Source organism: Syngnathus leptorhynchus, chromosome 16 (assembly GCF_054491065.1).
Source record: "Syngnathus leptorhynchus isolate UIUO chromosome 16, UIUO_Slep, whole genome shotgun sequence".
Lineage (NCBI taxonomy): Eukaryota > Metazoa > Chordata > Actinopteri > Syngnathiformes > Syngnathidae > Syngnathus > Syngnathus leptorhynchus.
The window spans coordinates 9,555,443-9,579,376 of NC_141210.1; the positions used below are offsets into that span (position 1 = coordinate 9,555,443).

Genomic DNA, 23,934 nt, shown 5'->3' on the forward strand with positions numbered 1-23,934 from the left:
AACAAAATTCAATGTCGAAACTGCAAGTGGTAGGTGGCAGAAAACGAAGAAGAAAATAATAAGAAAAAGGACCATAAATTTGGCTCCCGCTGTCGTCACCTTTCGTGACTGCGCTGGATTTGGTCTCCAGTCTCTCCTGAGGTGTGGGTTCAAATCCCACCACTGCCACTTCTGCATCAGTTTCACTCTATACTTATGGCCCGACTCTTTTCGGCGCATCCGTTGGTTACATATGATGGAAAACCTGGAAAGTTCTTTGCGATTTATCGATCTTTGCCTTTCATGTTCATCGGGACTACCTTTTTAAGAGGTACCTACACTGTGTATTTGGATAGAGACTGCTGAAAGGAGACACATATATGCCTCGTGAACAAATAAGTCGGCAGACAAGTTTGCCGATTTATTAGTGCCCAGAAGAGCAGCACTCTGTTCCGTACTGTAACCGTCGGTGAGAATGGGTTGACAGGGATGCCTGTAAGCGAGTCCGTCACTCGTATATTCCATCGCTTCTTGGCCTTTTGGCTAAGATCAATTGTAGTATATGTTCTTAGCTGGCTCGGGAGGCGATTACCTCTACTGATTTGTAAGTTCTCAGCCACTGACGTGACAGTGAACTTGACTCACTTTGTGGAGGAAATAGTAACATAGCATTGTGTTACAAATAACCTTATACTTTTGTTACAGAATCTACTATGGTAAGTTACTTTAATAGATTTTGTGTTATTTTGTAGTTGTTTGGAATTATTTATGTGTTTCTTTCCTTGAATCTAAATCTCTTTAAGTGGTGCTTCCGCTATGGTAGCTCCCCATGCTGCCATGCGGAGGCACCATAGGAAATGAATGGTGAGTCGCTGGTAATGTCAATGTCTGGGAAGATATTGCACGGTTAAAGGCCAGGCTATGACGGTGAGTAGTGATGGGTCCTGCAACACTGATGCGTCGGCGCATGTGTCGAGCTCATAGAGCGAAGCCCCGTGTCGGTGCGCGTATCGCTTTAAAAAGGTCACGTGACCGAACGAGCAGCAGTAGAGTCTGTCAAGGAAGCGTGCCAAAGCTCTGTTAAAGGAAGCGCATTGTCAATGGATGGATCTGCTAAAAGAATATCTGATCTTTTGCGGTTCATCCTCGAAGTTATCAAGAATTCTGGAGCAGCCCCAAGTCAGATACTGGGACAATCAAAAGACACTGCACACCAGCCTCATCTGTGCCGTGTGAGTGGGTGTTTTCAAAGGCGGGAGAAATTGTGTCCAAAAAGCACAACAGGCTCAATTTCAAAACATTTGAAAAACTTATTGTTTTAAATAAAAAATTGTAAAAAACAAATCCTACTGCACAAGCATCCTCTTTCACGACACGTTCACTTCGATTTTCATGTTATGATACATGTTCACATTATTGATTGACTGTAACTAAAAAAATAAAGTATATTTTAAATTTAAATGAATATGTGAAAGAATACAATATAAAATATAATTACTTAAATTAGTTAATGTATATACTACGTCGTCAAATCAGTGTCAGTCGAGTCTGCCAACTAGGTTGCCTGTAGTATATTTAAGGTCTATCAGGTGTCAACAGTGAGCGACACAGGATCGACACAGTGTCAATACAGTTTGGTAATGTGTCCAAACAATACACGAGGCCTCATGGACCCATCACTAACGGTGAGAGATGAAGATGGCATCTGGAATTGTTCCTGGCGGGCCCCCATTCAACAATGGGAGGACCCTCAGGGGTTCCAGGGCCTCAAAAATCTCCCATCAATGATAGTTTTGGGAGAAAACCGAGGCTACATCTATTATCAGGGCCAACCCAAGCTCTGCCGCAAGTGTGGACGGCATGGGCACTTTGCAGAAGCGTGTGAGTAAATAATATGCCGGAAATGTAGAGTAATTAGTCACACTTTTGAAGAGTGTACCAATGGCAGAAAGTGCATTCTCTGTAAATAACCTGATCATCTCTACAGAAAGTGCCCAAAGTCTTTTGCCAACTGAAGGCTGGGAGAGAGTTGACACAGGTGAAAGAAAATAAAGCTAACAAACATTTTGGAAATTCAAATTTCCCGCCAAGGCCTGTCTGTGATTGGTGGAGAGGAAACGGATGAGGAGGGAACAGGTGAGGGGGAAACATGTGACGAGGGAACAGGCGATGAAAGAACAGGTGACGAGAGAACAGGTAACGGGGGAACAGATGAGGAGAGGGAAGGGGAGGGGCATGTGTCACCCCCACCAACAGAGAATGCAGAGGAAATTGAAAGAGTAAACGAAATGCCTACAAGTAGTGGAGAGGAAACAAGTGAGGAAAAGGAAGGGGCATGTGGGAAGCAGACAAACGAAAAGTGACATGTCACAAGAAATAGCCACAGATGAGTTGAGTGCAGACACCCAGATTCCTTGTGCGCAAAAAGCTAAACGACTCGCATCTGAACGGTCCTTCCTCTGAATCGCCGTCAATATCAGAAAAGAGAGGAAAGCCTGGGAGCCCAGATAGTGAGCTGGAAAAGTGCACAGAGTATTCACTTCCTACTTGTTAGGGTTTATAAACTATCTTGATCGTATGATTATGTTGGGATGTAGACTAGAATGATGAACTTTGTTTGAACCTTTTACCTTTCCTTGACCCTGAAAAGTTTAACCATTCAGTTGTTGAACCTTTCCTAATGCTGTGGAAACATCCTTGTTTACATAGTCATCTAAAATGCTCCACTAGGTTTTATTTCCACGACCTCGTAAAACAAAAAACTGGGACCCTCTGCACTGATTAACCATTTGCTGAGGTGACCACCAACTGGGACCCTCTGCACTGATTAACCATTTGCTGAGGTGACCACCAAACATGTCAAATGTCACCCCCACCCTACTTGTTCTCAATAAATATGCTCTTGTAAGAGACTAACGGCAGAGTCTGTTCGAACATTGCTGTACCTACAGTAACGGACTAGCTCTCCACTTGCAAGTGCTTAAAGGGCATACTGTCTCTCGTGTGGTTCTTGCAAAATAAGTTAAGAGTCAGAACATCTCTAACACTACTCACCAAATGAAATCTCCTTTTTAAATATGGCTACATTTGACACCCTAAAGCCGCAATACCTTGAATTTAAGGTTGAGAGAGATGGACCGTGGTCAACAACAGAAACAAGAGAACTCCCACTAAATTTAGGGGTCAGCACAACCAGAGTGCAATGTCTGAGCCTCGCCCTGAGTGAACCACCTTTTTGATCATGGTGTCTTCCCTGACAGGTAAGTATGAGTTGTACAAGTTGCCGGGACGTCATCTTTACCACACATCTTCAGTCACGGGCTTAATTTCTACAAGTGTGTGGCACACACACACTCAGTGGATGAAGCAGGATTCGTAGATCTGTTTAAATAGTACTTTTAGTTCTTACAAAACCAAAGCATTATAAATTAAGTAAAAAATAGATTAAAAAAACTACCATCATGCTTTAATTATTTTTCTACCCAAAATTGCCCTTACCCCCACCCAGTGTTCACCTCCTTTCTCTTAGAGTCGCCATCTAGTGGTGATGGCAGCAACCATAATAAACCATAAAAAATGAAGTAAATAATATATCTACAAAAACATGCCCATCATGCATTGCCTCTTTTAACATAAAAACCCTAAAACTGAAATAATTTGTATCTCCAACATTACCACTGAATAATATATATGTTTTTTTTAACAAGTTTTGTATTTGACATTTTCTTTAAAATTTCAGAATAAGAATTGTAATAGGCGGCTCGGTGGCACACTGGTTAGCACGTCTGCCTAACAGTTAGGAGGGTGCCGGTTCGATTCCACCTCCGACCCTCCCTGTGCGGAGTTTGCATGTTCTCCATGAGCCCGCGTGGGTTTCCTTCGGGTACTCCGTTTTTTCCCCACATCCCGAAAACATGCTTGGTAGGTCGATTGAGCACTCCAAATTGCCCCGAGGTGTGAGTGCGGATGGTTGTTCGTCTCTGTGTGCCCTGCAATTTGCTGGCAACCGGTTCAGGGTGTCCCGCCTAGCGGTACAGAAAATGGATGGATGGAATTGTAATAAAAATTCCTGGTACAATGATAGGAAAATGTCAAGCAAAGAAACATCCATCCATCCAGTTTCTGTACCGCTTTGTCCCCATGGGGGTCGCGGGGGTGCTGGAGCCTATCCCAGCCATCATCGGGCAGTAGGCGGGGGACATTTAGAAACACATTTTAATTATATTTTAGAACGGGTACGTACATTCTTGCTGCCTCGCAAGTCGAAACGTCTTATATTTAGATCAGACCCCATCAAGTCATAATTGACTGCTTAATCTTGTAAGAATGAAGAGAACGGATTGAAATGGTTTTCTAACATACAGACTATTGATTTGACCAGTAGAGGGGGTGCATCTTTCCTGGAGATACTGCTATACCAGGTCGATGCGTGGAGTGAACAGGGCAAGCCCCTATTCCAACTCCCTATTCCAAAAATCAATTTAATATGTGGTCCCCAGAAAGGGGATGTATCAGATATTAAACTCTCTCATTTCACAGACAAACAAGTTCCGGTTTGATTGAGCTTCGCTCGGCATGGAGTACCAGTTGTCTCTCGTCGCCCGTTTGACATCAAGTCAGCAAATTTGCAAGCAGAATCAAGACGCAGTGTAAGCCAGTGCTGTGCCGCCCAACTCGCTTGTATTCTTCGATCAAAAACCAACAAGACCTTGAGCTCCAAGCGATTCTCCTAGAACGCCGGAGTGACTTGATTGAAAGATGGCGAAGGAGGAGGTGCACGTCCCAGGGTAGTGACGACGATGACGACGATAAAATGGAGGAGATTAGGAAGGCCTTGAAAGACCTGGCAAAAAAAATGGACGGAATGGTGGAAAATGTTGGAAAAATAAGTGGTCTGCTTGAAGATGTGAGGAAACTAAACAACCTACTCGCGCTGAAGGATGAGAAAATTGCGGAATTGGAAAAGAAAGTTGACAAGTTGGAGCAATATACACGGTAAGAGGACGTGATCATCAGCGGTCTGAAAACAACACACCGCAAATACTCCAACATCACCTGAGGAGAGAACAACGATGCGGACTTGACTGAGGGAGAAAAGCAGTCGCTGGAGAAACAGGTGATTCAGTTCTTTAACAGAAATGACATAACCATTCATAAGGAGAGTATCGCTGCCTGCCATACTCTTCCCCAAAAAAATGCACAATCAGAGCGAATCATCATTCTGAGATTTGTAAACAGAAGTCACAAAACGGAGCTTTTGAAACAAGGAAGGAAACTGAAGAACACACAGGTGTACGTGAACGAACACCTTACGAAGAGGAACGCCAAGATAGCCAAACGTGCGAGGGTTCTGAAGAAACAAAAGAAAATCTATTCAACATGGACAAGAGACTGTAAAATCTGGATTCGCACAAATTGTTCACTTGGTGAGGAGGCCAGTCCTGCTTATCCGGGACCTCAAAGACCTGGAGAAATATGAAACTGCATAGCCGAATAGAACATCCTCTAGCTGCCCAGATTTATTATTTTTGTCACTGTTCGGTATCCTTCCGCCAATTGTTTTTTGGAATTACTGGAAACAGTTCTATCCTATTGTCGCTGGACTCATCTTGGAAGTACTCTTTTTTTTTTTCATATTGTGGATGCCTTTTTTGCACTTGAAGAGCACGGCTTGGTAGTGGTGAGTAGGTGTCTTGATACTTACTACGCCGGATTACTGGTAATTTTTCTCTTTTGGCTAAGAACGCCGACTGACTCTATCACAATCACACTTTCTTTCAATATCCCCCATGAACTCAAACTGGACTTGTTTTTCATCAATACACCTGCAGAATTTTTATACCACCATTACGCAACTTTTTTGCTGGACTTATATTGGTTAAATTGTCTCAACTATTTGGCTGCCATTACAAATGATATGTGTGCATGCGGGTGCGTGTGGACGTGGAGCCGTGGGTGTGTATGTGCTCAAATTTGGATGTGTGTGGATGGGAAGACGACTGTTTGCATTTACCTCAAACAATTACCATGCAGGTACAGAATGTAGATATAGACCCGGAAAGCCATTTCTTTGACTATGTAAATAGAAACTGCTGTTATTACACTGAAAATCAATTCAAGGAGAAATTCAACTTAGAGCAAGATATATCAATATTACACTTCAACAGTAGGATTTTATACGCAAACTTTGATAAGATTAAAAATTATTTACAGCATTACACCATGCAATTCAATATAATTGGCATTTCTGAGAGTTGGCTTAGCCACGTCAAAGGGACCGATTTTGAATTAGAAGGATATAATTTCAACTTTGTGAATAGGGCAAATAAAAAGGGTGGATGAGTTGCACTGTATAGAGACAGTAGGTTAAAGTAGAGGATTGTAGAAAGCATGACAACTGTTATTGATGACTTATGTGAATGTATTGCTGTTGAAACTGATATGGGTAAAATGTCATTGTTAGCTGTGTTTATAGAACACCCAACTCTAGTATTGAAAATTTTGAGGCCATGGTTTCAAACACCTAGCAGACGGTAGCCTTTTTATATGGGGGCGATAATATAGACTTCTTAAATCCAAATAAAACACCTGCGATAAATTATTTAACCAGCTCAATGGCCTAGTAGTAGAGTGTCCTCCCTGAGACTGGAAGGTTGTTGGGTCAAACCCCGGCCGGTTAAAGATTAATCAGAGACGCAGGCCAGCAAACCAATCCTAGGCCGTTCCTTCGGGAATACTCCCGGACTTCGTGTTGGATCATGGGTGAACGATTCGTTCAAAGGAATGAATATTTTTAGTGAGCGAGAGTTTTTTCGGTTCATATGACTTCAACCAGGTGTAGGTAATGCCCATTGAACTGGTGCCACCTCGCCGTAAAACAAAACAAAGACGAAAATGACGTAACTTTCCGTTCATGAACGAGTCGTGAATTGCATTTCCCGTTCACCAACGAACGAATCTGTGAGTGAACGAATCTGCGAGTGAACGAATCTGTGAGTGAACGAATCTGTGAGTGAACGAAGCTGCGAGTGAACGAACTGTAAGTGAACGAAGCTGTGAGTGAACGAATCTGTGAGTGAACTTATCAGTGAGTGAGTGATTCGTATTTCCAGTTCATTGTGAGAACGGATCAGTGAGGGAACGAATCCTGACTTTCCCGTTCGCGAAAGAGTCAATGGGTGAACTGTCTTCCCGTGCATCAACGGATCAGTCAGTGAACGTGTTGCGTCTCCGAACGTGAACTATGTAAGCAAGAATGTAGATTTACGATTTACTTATAGTAGGTTTTAAATAACGTGGATGCATATATATGCCTAAATATTGTTATCCAATATATCGACTGCAGTTTCACATTAGATTGCTGGTTTGAAGTGTACTTTTATTCTTCTTCTTATTATTATTATTATTATTATTATCATTATTGCTATTATTATCATTATTATTTCATTAAACATTTGTTATAACTTTTCTGGTGTTTTATTCCTTGTTTTTATATTCGCCAATCAAAGCATAAAAATCAGACATTTGGTTAACTGCTTTATATGACAATATGTATATGTGTTTTACGTTGTTATATGAGTTGGTAACAAATGTCGGCTTAACGGGCTTTTTTCCAACCTTTTATTCAAACACAAACACATTCGGTATATTAACACTATCAACTACAAGCCAACAAATACAAAATTAAAACATCAATGTCGGCATAACGTGTGTCGGCTGGCAACGGCATAGCAGCAATGCTGTCTGTCACACATTCGTGAATCTTTGCGAACGACCAATCAGCAGCGAGTAATAGATGGAGGAGGGACTTTACGAGTCAGTGACATAGTTTCCAGCTCACGATCGAGTCAGTGACGCAACTTACCGTTCACGACTAGGTGAGAGACTGTTGCCAACGTCAGTGTGTAAGTGTTGTATAATGGAAAAAAAATGTGTTTATTACCCGAGGCAATTAATATTATATATAATAATTGATGGTGGGGGGGTGAAGTTGTATTGTTTGATGTGTATGGGTTGTTTACACAAGATGTGGGGGTACGATTCGTTGAATGAGTCGTTTCAACGAATCTTTTGAGTGAACTGATTCTATAAAGATTCACCTAAAAGTACTGGAATTCACATCACATCAAGTGCCCTCGAAGCCTAACTTACCCCCGGTTTCTATCTCAAGTTAAAATCAACAAGACAGTGCTACAAAGTATATACAAATAACAAGGAACAAAAAATAAATTCACACAAAAATAATTTGCACACCATGCAAAACTTGAAGCTTCGCCAGAGCCGCAACAGCTCCGCTCAGCGGCGAAAAACACAACTGCTTCGACTTCGGCAGTTACACCAAGGAAGCCTCATTGTCCATCACTACTCAAAAGCGTTCAGTGTGTAACAGCACTGTAGACCTAAACTCCGTGTGAGTACTACTGCGCAAAATGTTTGTCTTAAACAGAAAGAACACAATCCTCCACTACCAGAAATTATGCAGTTGAGATTCCCACATTTGGGGAAATCGCAGGGGTCAGTATGTGGCATTAGCTTTAGTTGATATATGTAACCGTAACTTGAATTGGTGGTCTCTTCATTTAAGTCGTTGCCTCAAGCGCATTTCTGGCTATCACTTCTCGGCCTTTTAGCCAAGATCAAGTGTAGTATCTGTTCTTATCAGTTTAGAATCTGACATTTCTCCTATCCGGGGACCACATATTAAATAGAATTTTGGAATAGGGAGGTGTAAGGAGCTTACCCCATCCACACCACGTATCGACCTGGGATTGCAGTATCTCCAAGAACGGTGCACCCTCTCTACTGGTCAAATCAATAGTGTGCATGATAGAAAACCATTTCAATCCTTTTGCCCCATTCTTACAGGATTAAGCAGTCAATTATATTTCATGGGGTGTAATCTAAATGTAAGACGTTTCGACTTGAGAGGCAGCAAGAATTTACGTAACCGTTCTAAAATATAATTAAAATGTGTTTCTTTGCTTGAGATTTTCCGATCATTTTTACTGGAAGTTTTATTACAATTCTTATCCTCAAATTTTTAAGAAAATGTCATTTTCAAAACTTGTTCAGAAAAAAAAAGATATATATTATTCAGTGGTAATGTTGGAGATTTTCAATAAATACAAATTCATAGTTTTAGGGTTCTCAGGTTAAAAGAGACAATGCATGATGGGCATGTTTTGACAGATATATTATTTAACTTCATTTACTATGGTTTATTATGGTTGCGGCCATCACCACTAGATGGCGACTCTAAGAAAAAGGAGGTGAACAAAGGTGTGGGGGTACTGTTCTAAAATATAATTAAAATGTTTTTCTTTACTTGAGATTTTCCTATCATTGTTCCAAGAATTTTTATTCCAATTCTTATTCTCAAATTTGAAAGAAAATGTCATTTTCAAAAATTGTTCAGAAAAGAATAATATTATTCAGTGGTAATGTTGGAGGTTTTAATAAATACAAATTTATACAGTTTTAGGGTTCTCAGGTTAAAAGAGGCCATGCACGATGGGCATGTTTTTGCAGATATATTATTTTACTTCATTTTTTACGGTTTATTATGGTTGCTGCCATCACCACTAGATGGCGACTCTAGGAAAAAAGAGGTGAACAAAGGTGTGGGGCTAAGTCAATTTTGGGTAGAAAAAAAAGCAAAGCATGATGGTAGTGTTTTTGAATCTATTTTTTACTTAATGTATAATGCTTTAGTTTTGTAATGACTAAAGGTACGATTTAAACAGTTCTAGGAATCCTGTTTCATCCACTGAGTGTGTATGTGTGCCACACATTTGTAGCAATTAAACCCGTGACTGAAGATGGTGTGGTATATTTTTGTCTGCATGTCTCTCTGTATGTTGCATTCACAGGGCAGGGGTCATGCCTCAGGTCAAGCACAGGCCTATTTGTGTGGACAGGGTGGTTTAGTTTCAGTAATGTAGATGCACGACGAAATATAGAATGGCCAGTTGTTCAGGACCAGGAGAACATCCAAGTCGAGGGACTTGTAAGGGCAGAAATCCAACACATGTAGGGGGTCTAAAAGCGTAGCTACTAGGAAGAGCGGTGAGATCATGGGTCTCGCCAGGTATAAGAAAGGCGTTGCCTGGCAGACGGGGGGCTTTTTGAACATCGTGTCTGTGGGGCGTGAGAAAAACATCTTCTGACATCGCCTGAATAAAATCTTTTTCCAATCAGCCGTGTGTCCCCGAAGCATTTCCTTCTTTAAAGCCAGCATTTTTCAACAAGTGTTTTGAGAAGACCAGCGAACCCACGAAGACAATTCACCACAATGGGGTGTGTGGTAAAAACATCGGCCCGGCAACTTGTACAACTCATACTTACCTGTCAGGGAAGACACCATGATCAAAAAGGTGGTTCACCCAGAACGAGGCTCATCCATTGCACTTCGGTTGTGCTGACCCCTAAATTTAGTGGGAGTTCTCTTGTTTATGTTGTTGACCACGGTCCATCTCTCTCAACCTTAAATTCAAGATAATGCGGCTTTAGGGTGTCAAATGTAGCCATATTTAAAAAGGAGATTTCATTTGGTGAGTAGGAAGTGAATACTCTGCACTTTTCCAGCTCATTATCTGGGCTCCCAGGCTTTCCTCTCTTTTCTGATGTTGACGGCGATTCAGAGGAAGGACCGTTCAGATGCGAGTCATTTAGCTTTTTGCGCACAAGGAATCTGGGTGTCTGCACTCAACTCATCTGTGGCTATTTCTTGTGACATGTCACTTTCCATTTGTCTGCTTCCCACATGCCCCTTCCTTTTCCTCACTTGTTTCCTCTCCACTACGTGTAGGCATTTCTTTTACTCTATCAATTTCCTCTGCATTCTCTGTTGATGGGGGTGACACATGCCCCTCCCCTTCCCTCTCCTCATCTGTTCCCCCGTTACCTGTTCTCTCGTCACCTGTTCTCTCATCACATGTTCCCTCCTCACCTGTTCCCTCCTCACCCGTTTCCTCTCCACCAATCACAGACAGGCCTGGGCGGGAAATTTGAATTTCCAAAATGTTTGTTAGCTTTATTTTCTTTCACCTGTGTCAACTCTCTCCCAGCCTTCAGTTGGCAAAAGACGTTGGGCACTTTCCGTAGAGATGATCAGGTTCTTGACAGAGATTGCGCTTTCTGCCAATGGTACACTCTTCAAAAGTGTGACTAATTACTCTACATTTCCGGCATATTATTTACTCACACACTTCTGTAAAGTGCCCATGCCGTCCACACTTGCGGCAGAGCTTGGGTTGGCCCTGATAATATATGTAGCCTTGGTTTTCTCCCAAAACTATCATTGATGGGAGATTTTTGAGCCCCTGGAACCCCTGAAGGTCCTCCCATTGATGAATGGGGGCCCGCCAGGAACAATTCCAGATGCCATCTTCATCTCTCACCGTAAGGGTCCATGAGGCCTCGTTTATCGTTTAGACACATTACCAAACTGTATTGACACTGTGTCGATACTGTGTCGCTTACTGCTGACACCCGGTAGAACTTAAAAATACTACAGGTAACCTAGTTGGCAGACTCGACTGAGACTGATTTGATGACCTAGTATATACATTCATTAATTTAAGTAATTATACTTTATCTTGTATTCTTTCACATATTCATTTAAATTGAAAATATATTTTATTTATGAGTTACATTCAATCAATAATGTGAACATGAATCATAACATGAAAATCGAAGTGAACGTGTTGTGAAAGAGGATGCTTGTGCACTGGGATTTGTTTTTTTACACATTATATTTAAAACAATACGTTTTTCAAATGTTTTGAAATTGAGCGTGTTGCGCTTTTTGGACACAATTTCCCGACTTTGAAAACACCCACTCACACGGCACAGATGAGGCTGGAGTGCAATGTCTTTTTATTGTCCCAGTATCTGTCTTGGGGCTGCTCCAGAATTCTTGATATCTTCGAGGATGAACCCCAAAAGATCAGATATTGTTTTACCAGATCCATCCCGTTGACAATGCGCTTCCTTTAACAGAGCTTTGGCACGCTTCCTTGACAGACTATACTGCTGCTCGTTCGGTCACGTGACTTGTTTAAAGCGATACGCGCACCGACACAGGGCTTCGCTCTATGTCATAGAGTCTATGAGCTCGACACATGCGCCGACGCATCGATTTTACAGGACCCGTCACTACTCACCGTCATAGCCTGGCCTTTAACCGTGCAATATCTTCCCAGAAAATAACAAATGTCCTCTGCATTCACTGTCTCATTAAACATTCTGACAATAACCGTTTTCGCAGCATTGTCGGTCAGCTTTTCTACATTAAACAAAGAGAACAGGGATTTAACATTTTTATACCCATTCCAAAACTCACGAAGGTTTGCCGCAGAGCAAAAGCTCACATCAAAGCCTTTGCTAAAAGGCAACGTTATAATGCAGTTCAAATCATCTGCTTTAAATTTCAGGGTTTGTTGGATTAGCTTTCTGGAAAAGTTTAACCTTGACATTACCAGCGGCTCACCATTCATTTCCTTAAATGTAAAGCGTACACTGTGGTTCCTCCGCATGGCAGCATGGGGAGCTACCATAGCGGAAGCACCACTTAAAGAGATTTAGATTAAAGGAAAGAAACGCACAAAGAATACCAAACAACTACAAAATAATGCAAAGTCAATTAAAGTAATTTACCATAGTAGATTCTGTAACAAAAGTATAAGGTTATTTGTAACACAATGCTCTGTCACTATTTCCTCCACAAAGTGAGTCAAGTTCACTGCCATGGATGAGAACTTGCAAATCAGTCGAGCTGATTGCCTTCCAAGCTAGCTAAGAACAGATACTACAATTGATCTTAGCATAAGGACCGAGAAGCGATGGAATATATGAGTGACGGACTCGCTTACAGGCTTCCCTGTCTACCCATTCTCACCGACGGTTACAGTACGGAACAGAGTGCTGCTCTTCTGGGCACTAATAAATCGGCAAACCTTTCTGCCGACTTGTTTGTTCACGAGGCATATATGTGTCTCCTTTCAGCAGTCTCTATCCAAATACACAGTGTAGGTACCTATTAAAACAGTAGTCCCGATGAACATGAAAGGCAAAGATTGATAAATCGCAAAGAACTTTCCAGGGTCATCATATGTACTCAATGGCTGCGCCGAAAAGAGTTGGGCCAGAAGTAAAGAGTGAAACCGATGCAGAAGTGGGATTTGAACGCACACCTCAGGAGAGACTAGAGCCTATTTCCAGCACCTTAGACCGCTCAGCCACACTACCTACCACCTGTCATTTTGACATTGAATTTTGTTGACAATTCTATTAAAACGTGAAGGCGGAAAAGCTGGTTTCTCCACCAGCATCCAGGTTAGTGCTGCCCGACTGAGTTTTTTTCATAATGTAATGAAGCCTGTACACAGCAGAGGCCAAACAATATGAGTGACAATCAAAATCCAGTTGGAACCGAATGCTTGTTTGCCGATTAGAGGACATCATGAATTATTAGTGAGTAGCAGCGTGGCGCAGCGGGAGCGTGCTGGGCCCATAACCCAGAGGTCGATGGATCGAAACCATCCTCTGCTATTTGTAACTTGTGTCCCTTGGAAAGCTTTTGACCTTCTTTCAAGTCGTTCTATTGAGACGAAATGTCGCACCTGTATTTTCCACACGTTGGTTGTGCTGCATGGAAGTCGACCCATCCTCAATGCATACACTTTATGAGGCATATATGTTGTCCCTTCTTTCATCATTCTCAGCCCAAATACACAGTGTAGTTACATATCAAATGGGTACTCCAGGTTAGAATAAAAGGCAAAGATTTATATTTTGCAAAGACCTTTGAAGGGTCTTGATACTTTACAGGTGCACTGACAGGAGTTGGGCAAGGAGACCAGACCTGAATTGATGCAGAAGTGGCTGTGGTGGGATTTGAAACCCACACCTCATTAGAGACTGGAGCTTTAGATTCAGCACCTCAGACCGCTCGGCCACAATACCTGATTGCTGGGCTACTGTATGGAATTTTCTTGACAATTATATTAAAACTTTGGAATCGGAGAATACAATGCTGGTTTCCCCACCAGCAACCAGGTTAGTGCTGTCCTACAGCGCCTTGTTTATAATGTAACAAAGAAGAAATAACTCGCAGAAGGCCTGGCGATCATCCACAAGAGCCAACTACCCGGAAAGCAAAAATTGTGGTGCTACAACTTCACATTGTACCAAAGGGCCATGTGGCCACTGAAGATGAGTAATATCAACAGCGAACGGCCTGGACAGACGAAGCAAACACCTACATTCAGAAATGGCTAGGTCTACCGAAAGGTTTCTCTGACACAGGCTTGTTCGGGGCAACCTCGCTGCAACTGCCAATCCAGTCCATACCTTGGGCTATGAGCAGGAAACGGCCAGGTTCGTTCTTGAGCTAAGAGAATCCTTGGATCCTACTGTGAGAAATCCACTTGTGGCACTATCAACATCAGGAAACAATTGGCAACGTGAAAGAAGGGAGAGCGGGGCTTGGCTGGGGAGAGCCTCCACGGCTCTGGTCCAAGGCCACAAAGAGGGAATGAAGAGTCATGGTTGTGGAAGAGGTGTCAAGATCAAAGCAGGAGCAGTCCACCATCAAGGCCGTGTTACAGGGTCGCCAAGGGAGATGGACCACTTGGGAAGGTACCATCAGGAAACCTTTCAGCTGGGCTGAGCTCTGGAAGATGCCGCAAGCCAGACTCGGCTTTGTGCTCAGGGCAACTTAGCCACAGAAACCTCCGCCAGTGATTTGGCAGGGAAGGGAGCTGTCCCCTGCTCAGAGCACCCAACGCCAGCCTACAGCACCTACTGTCAGGCTGCACTGACACAGGCACGCTACAGTTAGCGCCATGACCCAGTCGTGACGAAGCTGGCCGAAGTTCTCGAGACCAGCAGAAAAGAGGCCAACAACAAGTCTGCAGCCAAACAGCTCCTTGTCTGGTTTGTGAGGGCAAGGGAGAGCAGCCGAGACACCAGCCGACGAGGCAGTTTTACGACAGCTGAAGTTCCCCCGTGAAATCACCACCACTTCACTCCGGCCAGGTGTGCTTTGGTCTGCTGCTACCAAGTCTGCCATACTCATAGAGCTCACCATCTCCTGGGAGGAGGGAATCCAAGCTGCCTACAAGCAGAAAGCAGCCAAATACGCAGAAGAAGTAGCTTGGTCCACGACCACCTACCCTGTTGAAGAGGGCTGTCGGGGCTACGTCAGCACATCGACATCGACAAGGCTGCTTCGTGATGTGTGAAGAACTGGGGCTAAGCTCCGAAGGGAAGGGTAACGAAAGCCCTGGCTGAGGAAGCAGAGAAGGGAAGCTTCTGGCTGTGGCTGAGGAGGAGAGATAAAAATTGGGTGTCAAGGCAGTAAAATGGCTCAGCTGCAGGGGGGGCAGGGACGTCTCCACCAGGACGCGTTCCAGGGTTAAATAGAGCGAAACTCCGATAAGCGGTGGTCCCTGGCTGACGACCCTGCAGCTCACCCAAGGCGCCGTAGGAGGCGCGACAGGCACATGTGCCCGGCAGAAACAACACCATACCTTGATTGTACCGAATCAATCACAACAAGTTAAGTCAAGTCAAGTCAAGTTTATTTGTATAGCCCTAAATCACAAGCAGTCTCAAAGGGCTTCACATAGACAATCAATTGACAATTATTCTCAAAGCATCCCCTGATCTTGGCTCCCAAAAGGGCAAGGAAAAACTCAAAAACCCCTACCAGGGGAAAAATGAGAAACCTTGAGAAGCGACCACAGATGGAAGGATCCCCCTTTCAGGATCACCAGGCTGCAATGGATGCAAAGAGGGCACATAAAATACATAATATGGAAATCAAAAAGTGGATGTCCAGGCCAAAGCGAAGAGCTGTCGGAGGTGCCTTCGATTGTCCTGGCAGTGTCCTCTAGGAGAGTATTCCGCTGCAGTTCCCTCATGCTGAATTGGTCCACGAGAATCTAGATAGCCGTCGTCAGCTTGGGTGTCACCTAACCACCTCCCCAGCCGGGGAGGGGTGGGGGGAGTGGGGTCGGGGAGAGGGAGCAAAAACAGCCGAATCTGCTACTACAGGTTAATTAAAGGCCATATTATAGAAATACGTGACATATATATATATATATATATATATATATATATATATATATATATATATATATATATATATATATATATATATATATATATATATATATATATATATATATATATATATATATATATTATTATTTTTATTTTTATTTTTTAACGTCCCGGTTCTCGAACAATTCCGTATTCGAACAAAAAACTCGAGATTTTTTGGCTTCGGATGTCGGGCGAAATTTGGTTGTTGAACCTCGCGAGATGAGCCAAGAGCATGCCAACTGACTCCGTTCGTTATTACATTCTCACTACTCTGAGGATTGCATGAACTCTAATCATGCCTCCAAAAGAAGCAAGTGCTCCCCTATTTAGTAAAGCCATCCTAAAACACAAAGACGCTCCAAAAGCAATGCGACAGTGAGCGCTCGGAGCGCTGCAGTGGCGCGATCCGACCAAATTAAGCTCTCTGTGCACAAAGGTCACCTTAAATTTTGGAAAGTCCATTAGGACTTTAACAAACATTTTCTAAATTTTAGCGACCGCTCTGTCACAATAATGCGACCAGCGCGGTGCAGTTGCGCGGTCGGTGACGCGCTAGGTTTGCGCGTTCGGTGGTGCGCTGCAGTTGCGCGATCGGACAAAATTAAACTTCCTACTCACTGAGGTCCACTTAAATTTTGGAAAATACATCAGGTCTTTAAAAATATTTCAGAAATTTCAGCAGCCGCTCTGTCACAATAATGCGACCAGCGCGGTGCAGTTGCGCGGTCGATGACGCGCTACGGCTGCGCGTTCGAACAAGAATGCGCAAATACAAAAATGACGTTTATTTATTTATTTATTTATTTATTTATTTATTTATTTGCTTGGAACGGATTCAAAATATTTTTGTTGGGTCTAAATATGATAAGACATTAAATCACATACTGGAACGAAGAGGAGAAGACAACCAGAATGAGTTTACTCGCGAGGAGAACGATATAGAAAGGAAGCTCAGTTACAATCTCCACCAGTTCTGAGTTCCTCCTCCACGTGCTCCTCTTTTTAATGTCTTGGTTGCCCTGGTTACAGAGGCGTTGCCACACTGAAGGGAGGGGAGATAGTGGTTGTAGCAACGCTAATTAGCTAAGGAATGTAGTGTAGTGTGACCTAGCACTTGTCGGCCCTCGACCCCCGCATTGGGACTGCAGAGTCTGCTTTCTTCCCCCAACCAGTTGTCCTCTCCATGAGTGGCCGACTCCTCCTCGACTGTGATCAGATAACTTGAAGCACGTTGAATGTCGCTTACCTGTGGAACAATGCAACTAAACCCTTGCTAAGTTTATCTTCTTAGTAAACTAACACAACACATAATAATAATAATATCTAGCCCTACTTAAACATTTCAACACATATTAAGTAAATGTAAGGTAACTGGTATACAGTTCCTTAAACGAACATTGAGTAAATATGGGATAACTTTAATGTGACTACTTCAAACTGTATATAACCAGTTTTGATCATCTACAATCTATGAATCAGAGCTACAGTTAACTAAAAGGAATGAAGTCCCTTTAAACTGAACAAAGAACATTTTGCCTATGCAAAGAAGCTCTGCTCATTGTTAGTGAAGGCCTCTTACAAAACAAACACAAAAGTAACATAAGGACAGGAAGGAAACATAAGGCTGACGGGGATCAAAAGACATTCCTTGAACCAAATAGAAAGCATTTAGTTTAAAGGAGAGTCGTAAACTCATAAAGATAAGGCCTCCTGGTCTGGCAGGCCAAGGCTTCCCCCGAGATTATTCCAACATTTCCCTCCTGTTTATCACATATTTGCTAAATTTTTTACATCACCAAAAACCAACCACTTCTCAAGATTTTCAGTTGTCGGATCACAAGTATGAGCACAAACATGTTCACACCAAAAAGGATCAACGTTGCGACGTCATCATTCAGAAACACACAGATCCGGGAAAAAGTCTGTAAACTCAAATGCAAGAATTCCATCATCATCACCGTTATCATCAATTTGCTGGCGTTCAGACATTAGGCATACTCGGGCCATCTTGTCTTCCATGGGCGATATTGCTGTAGTGATGAGACGATTAAACAGAGCACGCAGACATGGAATACAACAACATCCACACAAGGTGAGTATAGCAGCAAATACTGCAATTAACACTATAATTGAGGACACAAGGGGTTTATACTTCCCAAAGGCATCCATCCAGTTGTCCCACATTGATGTGTCTACACCAGAGTGCTCTTTCGTCCTCATGTTGAGGGACCGCAGGCCTGCAATGGCCTTCGTCAGGCTCCCATCAGGGGCAGTGTTGTTGGGGATGAAGGTACAGCATTGTTCTCTGAACATTGCGCAGACCCCCCCCTTTCTCAGACAACAACATATCAAGAGCAATGCGATTATGGAAGTCCATTAGGGAAGGCTAGCTGTTCATGCCCTGCCTCAAATCCCGCTTGTGTTCGTTTGCCCAATTTCAGCATGTTGCAATGGATGTAATTTATCCTGTCAACGTTCTTGTTCATCGTTCACCAGCAGCAAATGGAGGACTCCCATCCTACTGCAATTTGGTCAATTAATTCTTATTAATCAGGAACTCCTCTTGGGACTCCAATTGCATCAATTTCAGTCAGATTATCGTCGTCACTCAAATTTAAAGGCATTTTAGTTTTTACCAGCTTTTCCCCAGATCTTGACGTGTCGATACATATACAATTTCTCTTGACTACATTCTCTGAAAGCAATGTTTTTTTTTTTTTCTCAACAGATATTATATCTCTGTCGCACATTTCACAATCAGTAGACGTGACAGATTTCACACAATCTTTGGTCAATGGCAACGGTACAACATAAAGCTATTAATTTCATTCTTTAACATCTACATCGGTTGATCGGTTGACAAAGTACACAAATAAACATCATACTTTCTCCATGGCCAGATGCAACACAGCGGATCACACTGCAAAGGCCAAATTTATCTTCTTTAAATCAACACAATGCAGCATAATTTAGGGAGTGTTCTATATAAGTTGCCAACACATCTCTCCCCTATTCATTATGACTCTTAGTTCCCACAAATACCATATTGTTAAAGTTAACAAAACAGCAACCAAGACGGCCACCCAACATGCAATAACGTCATTGTTTCTTTACATAACGTTTTTGCCCCTGTTAAAGCATTCAGTGTTCATTTTTAAGTCAATTCAATCCATTTTAGCACAAGCTCTACAAATTTCTATTTATTTTTTTTGGTTTGGTTTTTATAAATGTTTTGAATATGAATCAAATCCATATGTTGTATAAAGCTGACTTGCCCCACTATCCCTCCTCTTGAGCCATGTGACACACACCATGGCTCAATATTACTGGCCATTTTATCATGGTTTTTTTATTTTGGTAGGATAGGTCAGTCTTCTGGTCATCTATAGATGCCATTCTCGACTCTTGCCCCTCTTTTCGTCCATAATTGAATTTCAGTCTATGGATTTTGTCGCTGCACATCTTTAAAAATGTTTCAATAATTTAATCTGCTTCCTGTGTGTATAAAAGTTTGAAGTGACTTTTGCGTTGCAGCTATGCGGTTCTGTCAGCAAGCCCGTTACCTCTTGACACCTTATCAATCTCGTACGTGTGCCCTGCACACGTGCATATAGCTACTTTTTGAGGTAATTGGATTGCTTCCACAACTAGCTTAGCAAATAAATGGATGGCTTCCCCACATGGGGAGCGATCCAGCTATCAAATGATTAGACATTTTCACTTTCTTGTACCTTCTTTAGTTACTGTACAATCATCTTTTCATCAATTATCACAAGAATCTTAGAAATTTGAATAAAAATCTAAATGTATGTTTTTATAACTTAGAGAACCCATATGTAGTAAGGTGTTGTATTACTACATACGATTCCATTATCATTTAATTTGACACATCTTTCAAAATTGCTTTTGTTTTGCGGTGCAAATCAGATAGACTACAGTCTAACAAAAATTTTTTTTGCACCTATTCTAGCCAATTTCATCCTTTTAACACATAACACTGACAGCACACAGACAACACAAAAAACAGCAAAGACACAGCTCACAAACAATACCAACAAACAACGCTGCGCAAACGTCATAGAGGATGACGTTTTGGTTATACTTTTTTTCATCAGTGCCTTTTATCCTTCATGCAAATTGTCACCACTTCCTTAAGCATCACTCTTCTTCAAACATTCTCTCAAAAACTCACACTTTCTCTGCCTCACCCGCAGCCATAGCACCCCCCGTGCGAGGGGGGGAACGCGGCATCAATGTCGATTGCTCACAGGCTGGCCATTTCCTGCAACAATCATGATGCAGGCCCACCACCCACACGAGCATAGCACAGGCCCACGTGCACAGCCCAGACCTGCGACTACGCGCAACCACAGGCACGCTCCTCAATCTCACCCTCTCAAAGGGCAGGCCTACTTTACTGTTCCCCCTTCATCATGTTCACATTCAACATCTTTCACTGTCTTCTACACAACATTTGTTGTCTCTTATTCTCATCCTATCAAGCCACCTTTCTAGTCACTTTCTGTCACACACTTTATATTCTCTACTGCCACACACCTTATTTTCTCTACTGCAACACCTCGATCATCTTAGTTTCTCCAACCAACTTAAACATACCATCGTCTACTTCTCAACTTCCCTATTATCGCTCAACAGGCTCCTGAACATTCTCCATGACTAATTTCTTCCAAAGGACACACATCTCACTCACACACATACACATGCACACACACTCATGAGGATCCTCTGCGCGCACACGCACGCACACACACGCTAGCACACACGTTTGGCACACAACATAAAAGACCACAAAGAGCACACTAAGAACACCTTTTTGCTCATCTTACTTGTCTGATTTATTCTCTATTTTACTTTTAGAAGCTATTTGTAATTATTTTCCTTTTATCTTGCAGATTTTAACTTCAGTGTTTCTCTCTTACTTTTCCTTTTAACGCGAATATCTCCTGTACATTTAAGCTAATTTCCGTTTCTTTTTGGCAGCCAGGTTCCCACTTTGTTACATGGGTTTCTGTTTTGATTTGATTTTGGCTATGTCATAACTGTCCTCGTTCATTTGTGCAGTCACGTACCATGTGACCTTTTTCTCCGCAACTCCAACATTCTATTTGACTAGGTTGCACAAATCCTCTTCCCCGGCCTCTAAAGCCTTCTCTGACTACTCTTTCTGCATGGAGGGCGTGTTTTATGTATTCCTCCAAAGTTCCGATGTTCATTCCTTTATGATTATTGATCACCCTAATTTTTATTTTTGGCTTGGACCCTATGTGGATGGCATTTTTTAATTGTTGCTGATAAGCACCTTGGGGTGCATTATCTTCTACCAGTCCACTGTGTATTTTGAATACTTCTGTCATGCGCCCTCGATACTCATCAAAGGTTTCATTATCATTTTGCTTTGTTCTCCCTATTTCTGTGTAATTTGCCCTCATTTTCTTCAACCGATCCATTTCTAGCGGGCTTTTCTGCCTGGTGGCTCTGTCTGTCATCCCATAAGGAGGAGGTGATTCTTCACTTTTGTGTGTGTCTTGTACTTGCGGATACAACTTTACTATGATCTTTTGTTTCGAATTTGTAGCCTGTGTTTTTTCCTCCCGCTCTTGTATTTCTTTTAGCTCTCCCTCAAATTTGTATTTTTTGATCCGTTTATCTAGATTATTAATTCGATCAGGATCCTGCCTTTCACTTATTTTCGAATCTTTACATTTTAGATTATCTCGGATATTAATTTTGCTCTTTCCGTTCCCCATTTTAATCAATTTGGTCCCAACTGTAAAACCATAGGGGTTTCTAAAGTCGGGTGTTTCCAGTGGGATAACGAAAAGATCCTGTGGTGATTCTCACTTCTACCAGCGTACTGGTGGAGAATCCTTGCCTATTGCGTCCACAGAACCACGTTATGTGTTCCCCACTGCTTTAATATGGAATACTATATCTAGTGATACGTATTCCCATTCACACTCTCAATCATTCAGTATTACGGTTTCCCGGGCACTCCGCCAACCCTTTAAACGGACTTTTCCGTTTTGTTACATCTCCGTTGTGTAACTTTAATGGACCTTTCCATTTTGGTACCTTTAGACGGACCTTTCCGTTCGAACCTAGGACTTTTATAGGGCACGACAAACCCTCGGCCGCACCATTCTTTTAACAAAAAAAACAACAACTCACCCCCTGGTTCTCCTCACCTCTGCACCTCGGACTGCCTTCAACCTTCAGATCCCAGCTGACGAGCAGACAGCCAGCCTTTGAAAAGGATTCTAGGATCTCACCTATGGAGTTCCTCCCGCACGCGGTCTTTCTGGATCTCTGCTGTCGTCAGCTGGAATATAATATAGTATATTGGCATCCGGCTCGAAGGCCCAAATAAATGTTGGGTCTAAATATGATCAGACATTAAATCACATGCTGGAACGAAGAGGAGAAGACAACCAGGATGAGTTTACTCGCGAGGAGAACGATAGAGAAAGGAACCTCAGTTACAATCTCCACCAGTTCTGAGTTCCTCCTCCACGTGCTCCTCTTTTTAATGTCTTGGTTGCCCTGGTTACAGAGGCGTTGCCACACTGAAGGGAGGGGAGATAGTGGTTGTAGCAACGCTAATTAGCTAAGGAATGTAGTGTAGTGTGACCTAGCACTTGTCGGCCCTCGACCCCCGCATTGGGACTGCAGAGTCTGCTTTCTTCCCCCAACCAGTTGTCCTCTCCATGAGTGGTCGACTCCTCCTCGACTGTGATCAGATAACTTGAAGCACGTTGAATGTCGCTTACCTGTGGAACAATGCAACTAAACCCTTGCTAAGTTTATCTTCTTAGTAAACTAACACAACACCAGCTCAGTGGCCTAGTAGTAGAGTGTCCGCCCTGAGACTGGAAGGTTGTGGGTTCAAACCCCGGCCGGGTCATACCAAAGACTATAAAAATGGAACCCATTGCCTCCCTGCTTGGCACTCAGCATTAAGGGTTGGAATTGGGGGGTTAGATCACCAAAATGATTCCCGAGCGCGGCGCCGCTGCTGCTCACTGCTCCCCTCTCCCCCAGGGGATGGATCAAAATCACATGGGGATGGGTTAAATGCAGAGGACAGAGCCCTTTGAGACTGCTTGTGATTTAGGGCTATATAAACTTGACTTGATTGATTGATTGAACACATAATAATAATAATATCTAGCCCTACTTAAACATTTCAACACATATTAAGTAAATGTAAGGGAACTGGTATACAGTTCCTTAAACGAACATTGAGTAAATATCGGATAACTTTAATGTGACTACTTCAAACTGTATATAACCCGTTTTGATCATCTACAATCTATGAATCAAAGCTACAGTTAACTAAAAGGAATGAAGTCCCTTTAAACTGAACAAAGAACATTTTGCCTATGCAAAGAAGCTCTGCTCATTGTTAGTGAAGGCCTCTTACAAAACAAACACAAAAGTAACATAAGGACAGGAAGGAAACATAAGGCTGACGGGGATCAAAAGACATTCCTTGAACCAAATAGAAAGCATTTAGTTTAAAGGACAGTCGTAAACTCATAAAGATAAGGCCTCCTGGTCTGGCAGGCCAAGGCTTCCCCCGAGATTATTCCAACAATTTTCCATTATTTGTAATGGGAAAACATGATTCGGAAATCAAATGATTCACTTCTCGAACAGCCTTCTGGAACGGATTGTGTTCGAAAACCGAGGCTCCACTGTACGTAGAATTACAAAACATACACATCAAATACAAAAGTAAAAGTAAAACATACTTTGGCCTGCCAGTGAAAAACTGGGTACTTTACTTCGACTGTTTTAACTTAGTAGCTTCGCGATGACACATCC

At 42.5% G+C, this 23,934-nt stretch overlaps 1 non-coding gene and 2 pseudogenes across 1 annotated transcript; 2 read left to right on the forward strand and 1 right to left on the reverse strand.

Annotated features, from left to right (window-relative positions):
• The first annotated feature begins 502 nt into the window (after positions 1-502).
• On the forward strand, positions 503-709 carry LOC147044790 (U2 spliceosomal RNA; annotated as a pseudogene).
• Positions 710-4,363: 3,654 nt separating this feature from the next.
• Positions 4,364-4,527, reverse strand: LOC147044791 (U2 spliceosomal RNA; annotated as a pseudogene).
• A 4,062-nt stretch (positions 4,528-8,589) lies between these two features.
• LOC147044792 (U2 spliceosomal RNA) lies at positions 8,590-8,778 on the forward strand. Its single transcript, XR_015068586.1, has one exon. It is a non-coding gene; the product is annotated as a U2 spliceosomal RNA (small nuclear RNA).
• The last annotated feature ends 15,156 nt before the right edge of the window (positions 8,779-23,934 follow it).